This window comes from Orycteropus afer, unplaced genomic scaffold, assembly GCF_000298275.1.
Source record: "Orycteropus afer afer isolate SDZICR_OR568_19922 unplaced genomic scaffold, OryAfe1.0 scaffold00152, whole genome shotgun sequence".
Lineage (NCBI taxonomy): Eukaryota > Metazoa > Chordata > Mammalia > Tubulidentata > Orycteropodidae > Orycteropus > Orycteropus afer.
Window position 1 is genome coordinate 2474363 of NW_006921739.1, and position 6126 is coordinate 2480488.

The window sequence follows — 6126 nt, forward strand, 5'->3', positions numbered from 1 at the left end:
CACTATGGAAGTAGATTGCCTAACCTTCCTTCCGAGGAGTGGCTAGCGGGTTTGAACCGCCAGCCTTCTGGTTAGCAGAAAAGTGCCTTAGGCACTACACTACCAGAGCTCTAAATGTTAGCACCCACCAAAACCCAAACCAAATCCATTGTCATCAAATCACTGCCAACTCACTGCAACCCTATAGGACAGAGTAGAATTGCCCCATAGGGTTTACAAAGCTGTAATCTTTAGAAGCTTTAGAAGCAAACTGCCACATCTTTCTCCTGCAGAGCAGCTGATGGGTTCCAACCATAGATCTTTTGGTTATCAGTTGAGTGCTTAACCACTGCACCACCAGGGCTCCTTTATTTCTGGTTCCCCTAATAGTTTTCAACCCATATTCTGAGTACTAAATGAAAGGAAACAATCCTCTTTTCTGAGCTCACAATAGCTTCTTTTTTCCTAAGGACCATATTTAGGATCTCTTATACTGGTTTAAACCTATTAATGCCTGAAAGAGAGGCAGACTTAAGATCTATGTACAGGCCCTCATACTTTTCCTGAAAAGGAAACTGTGAGGTTTCTGATTTCTAAGCAGCTTTCTTCTACTGGGAAAAGAGATCAGAATCATGGCCTACATTTTCAGAAGATCTTTAAGATTCTTATCCAAGGAATATTTTTGAAGTCATAATTCTGACTGAGAATGTACTTTAAGCTAGATTTTTACAAGAGTAAGATTTCGCTGTGATTTTCAAGGCTGAAAATTTTTAGAAGCCAATTAGCTTACTTTCAATGAAATAGTATGCAAAAATTGCATAATTTTCAAAATTGTGACCATGCATATGCCCCCTCATAAATATTATGACTCTCACTCTCCCACAGGGGGAAAAAAGTCTCAACTTTGCCCCTGCTTTAAAGTCAGAGATCTGTTAACCGTCACCAAAATGTTAAATAAAAGGGTCTTTCACTCATGGTTCCAGCTAAGAAACCTTGAATCAAAACCAATAGTGAAATTGGCTTCAAGACCAGACAGAATCAATTGTTTTGGGGTCAATTTTGCTTTGGGGAGCCTAATGAAGAAGGATCATTCAACAAGGGCTGGGATTAGTGCACTGTCCATCATCATTCATCACTGTTGCAACCCAAGTTGCCTGCCTTGAGTCAAGACACCTTTGCTTTTACATGCAATTCTCAATATTCTTAACAGATAGCCTACATGTTAATTGTACCATAAATGCACATTCATTAATCCCTACATTGTTATTTAATTAGTTAAGAGGAACTGCTAAATCACTTTTTAAATGCGACCTTATGCTTAGTTATTTCAGTCATTTGAAGCTAAATTAAAGAAACCAAGCAGTGCATCCTTCCAGGTTTATCTGCCTCCTTGCACCATAAGTTCCTTGAGGGCAAGATCTGGGTATGATTCATCTTTGAATGCTTCTTGGTACCTGGCAGAATGCTTTGCACACCAGAGTAATACAGTATTAGTTTATGAATGAGTAAAAAGGAACCTCTTTCATTAGGAAAGAGAGACTTCAGCTTAATTATATAGACTGGTTCTCTGACAACTATGTGAATTAAAGGAAGCAATTGTAAAGCACCGGTATAGCTTTCAAGCACTTTCACACATCTGTATTGTTTTTGAGCCAAGTGTCAATAAGCTTATTTTACTGTTGAGGAAATTAATCTTTAGAGAGATTGTGATTCATGTCAAATTTTCAGATTCCGTAGTGTATGGAACATAAAAACAAAACCACACACACACACACACACACACAAAATCATCTGCCAAAATTCATTCAAGAGGCTTTTGAAAATGTTTTTAAACATTGTATGAGGTTTTTTGTTCTTAAACAAAGTATGAGGGCCTGCACATAGATCTTAAGTCTGCCTCTCTTTCAGGCATTAATAGGTTTAAATCAGTATGAGAGATCCTAAAAATGTTTTTAAAATGTCTTCATCTATTTACCCTGTTATCAAAGTCATATTTATGGGGAAGAGGAGGTTGGATGGCATATAAAAAGCACCAACAGCAGTCATATACACCTGTCCACCATTCCCACCAAACACAAACCACACAATGTTTAGTGCATGCACATAAAATTCGGTGTTTGGCTTTACAAACACTCATACTTAACCATCAGGTTTAATTTAAGAGAGTCTCTGAAAAGTCAGCATTAACTTGTAAAACCTAGAAACCTGATCTGGAAGAAAGCTGAAATGAAGTATTCTTGATCAGAAATGTTTAAACTTTCTTTGTAGTATTAGGAGTAAAGGAATAAAGTAAAGTTCTCTATAATGTCACTCACTTTGATATGTTTTTAAACATTATATAAAAACACTTTTTATCAAAAAAGATTGAAAAGCAGTCAGCATCCAGGACTGAAAGATGTGCTCACTGGATCCTTCCACCCCCAGCTGTTCCTCACTTGGAGCTTTACATGGGGCTGTGAGTGGCAGGTAGAGCACAAGGCGCGAGCAGACTATTTGTTGCCTCTTCTTCCCTGTGAACCAAAGCCAAAAATGTTTCCTTACCACTGCTGCTTCTTTGATCTCTTGCTCTCTATTTTTAGAATTCTTCTGTCCAACATCCTCTGCCCTATTACCATGACCTTTCATGACACACTTCTCCTGGTGGTTATTTTGGGATCATGTTCCTTTCCCAAAGTATTACTACAGCTAGAATTAATGTATGAGACAGATCAGCACAAGTCCTTGCTTGAAAAAGTACCCAAAGCACATGTTCCCATGAGGGTGGGGGAGCTGGTATATAAAGGACAAAAACATCACTTATATTTTTAGTCATCAAAGCACTTTACAAGGACTGCTTAATGTAGTAGATATCACAACCCTCACAAGACAGCATTGTCTAGGTATAGAATCTGGACACGTCAAATTAGATAATGTGTCCAACTAAAGAGATGCAAGTGTGTGAATGTGTGTTGTTTAGGGGGTAGAGAAAGAGGAAACACAATCATAAGAAAATATGAGGTTTATGACCAGGTTTCTTTTTCAAATTTTATCTCTCCTTAAATCTACGTACCTCAAATAATAGGAATCAGTGCCTACAATGAGAAAAGGGCAGAGAGATCAAGAAGAATGCTTCAACTGCTCAGTATTCCTTAGAAAAATATTTCTACATGACATTTTTCAAAGGAGAACAAGAGCACCTTCACCAGAAATAAGACAGACATCTAGATCCAGGGGGAAATTTTTCCCTCAGTGAATACAGGGACTATCTGCTCTAGTAAATTTGCGGGACGATAAGTCAGGAATGACATGGGAAAGAGAAGTCAAGGAGGCCATGAAAAGTAACTAGGTTTATTATAACTCAGAGTTCCTAGAGAACAGGAGGCACAACATACCATGACACAGGGCCTCATGGGGGTTTGCACTAGGGACAAGGTAATAACAAGTTGGAATTGCAAGAGAGGGTCTATGCAAAGAAAACAGGGTAGAGATAGCAAGTTTTTATGGGCTGCCTATAGGCTGGGCATTTTTAATAATTCTGTAGGCTCAAGGGGCAAAGAAGATGTCCCTAGTTTATGGGTATCAGGCCCCAGGACAATCAGGATGGGTACAGAATGGTCCAGGAGTGCGAGAACCTGATAAGGGGAGTGGTTGGAGAATGGACTTAATCAGCTGCTCAAGAAAGGGAATGGACCTCCCTCCAGCCAAGGCATTGAAACTATGTCAAGACTGCATTTTAGGAAAATGATACTGCATTATTGCTTGTGTTCATCACTTTATGTTCTGTGTTCAGTATAATCTTAAATAAAAAATTAGATCAATGAGATAATTTGATATAACAATAACAGCTAAGATTTATTGAGCACTTAGTCTACGACATTGTGAAACCACTGCTCTACAACTTCTGCATGTTGTTGTTGTTGTTGTTGTTAGGTGCCGTCGAGTCGGTCCCGACTCATAGTGACCCCTCCTTGGGTTTCCGAGGCAGTAACACTACAGAAGTAGGATTGCCCAACCTTCCTTCTGAGGAGTGGCTGGTGGGTTTGAACCGCCAGCCTTCTGGTTAGCAGTCAAGTGCCTTAGGCACTATGCTACCAGAGTTAGGTCATTTAATGACTATAATGAATTTATGCCATACATGCTTTTATTATCCTTATTTGAGAAATGTGGACACTGAAGTTTAGAGAAGTTAGAATCTTGTCCAGACACAAACAGCTCTTTGAAAAGATCAATAAAATGGACAAACCTTTAGCTAGACTAGCAAAGGGAAGAAGAAAAAAGATGCAAATAACCAAAATAAAAAATAAAAGAGGCTTATCATGAATTTTTTCAACTGATCTGATACAAATAAAGAGAATTACGACATAATATTATGAACAACTGTATGGCAACAAACTAGATAACCTAGATGAAATGGACAAATCTTAGCATCACACAACCTACTCAAACTGACTTAAGAGGAAATAGAAAGTCTCAATAGACCCATAATAAATGAAGAGATCAAATCAGTGATCCAAAATCTTCCAACAATAACAACAAAAGTCCTGGTCTAGGTGGCTTCACTTGGGAATTCAACCAAACATTTAGAGAAGAATTGACACCAATACTGTTTAAAGTCTTCCAAATAGAAAAGAAAGTTCTAATTTATTCTATGAAGCAAACATAACCTGATATCTAATTCAGACAAAGACACCACAAGAATACTACCAGTATCTCTTATGAATATAGATGTAAACATCCTCAACAAAATACTAATGAATAGAACCCAATAACATATTTAAAGAGTCATATACCACAACCAAGTGGGATTTATTCCAGAAAGGCAGGGATGGTTCGACAATAGAAAATCAATCAATGTAATACATGTGTGGTATAGTGAGTTGCATGATATGGCTTTTCTAGCCATAGTCTTTGTAACTCTCACTGGATTACTGGGTGGAACCATGCATATATCTGTCAACTTGCCTGGGAAGCTGGTAGTAATTATTTCCTATAATAAGACTAGCAATTAACTCCATGATCGAATTTGCCGTAAGCAACTGAGTAGCTGCTTTTAAACTCCTGATTGTTAAAGTCATCCACCTGGGGTATTTCTGCTGAAGCAGTATGAAGTAATCTGGGAAAGTTCACTCTTATTCAGGTGTATAGAACTGATGTTGGAATTGGTTAGTTTCGCCATTCTGCTAGCCTTAAAATGAGCCCTCCTAGAGGCAGAGGGGAATCTCACTGCTAGCTGAGAGATGCCCGGATGAGAGGGATGCCTGGCTGAGAGGGATGCCCACTAAGAGAGACACTGACTGAGAAATGGCAGCAGTGGAAACAAGAGGCATGGGACACAGTGGCAGACTTACCTGGCCCACAGAGGCACAGGCTAGGCTGAGAAACCAAGGGACAGAGAGGCTTGTCTAAGGGCACAGCAGAGGGGAGACTATCCTGATTGAGGCACTGGTACTCTGAGCATGTTCCTGAACTTGAATTGTAGCCTGTTGTTTCCCTAATAAACCCCACAATCTGTAAGTTCTGTGTGGCCACTGCAGCAAATTATCAAACCCAGCAAAGAGGTGGTGGGTGCTGTAGGAGGGGTGGTTGGTGTCAAGGTTGGTAAGAGGGCAGGAGGGTGGCAGTATGTCTGGCCTCATAGGAACAGGCCTTGGGCTGCTGATGGTGATTCTGTCTTCCTCTTGTGTAGTTAAACCAAACATATCAAACTCACTGCTGTCAAGTCGAATCTGACTCATAATGACCCCTCCTTGGGTATCTGAGGCGATATCACTATGGAAGTAGATTGCCCATGCTGTCTCCTTGTCCTTTTAGCAACACCACATCAATAAAACAAAGGAAAAGAAGCACATGATCATCTCTACAGGTACAGAAAAAGCATTTTATAAAATCCAACAACCTCTCTTGATGAAAACCCTAAAGAAGATTGGAATAGAAGGTAAATTCCTCAATATGATCAGGGCATATATGAAAAAAACAACAGCTAATATTATACTTGAGGCTTCCGGCAAGATGGCGGACTAGGCAGAAGGATTGCAAAGACCTTCTTCAACAAAGAAAAGGGAAACCAATTAACACTGACACAGAAGATAATCTTGGACCCCTGAGCCTTGAAGGGAAGGATACAGAATTGGACTAAACCCCAACTAGCAGAAGAATTTGCGTGAAAAT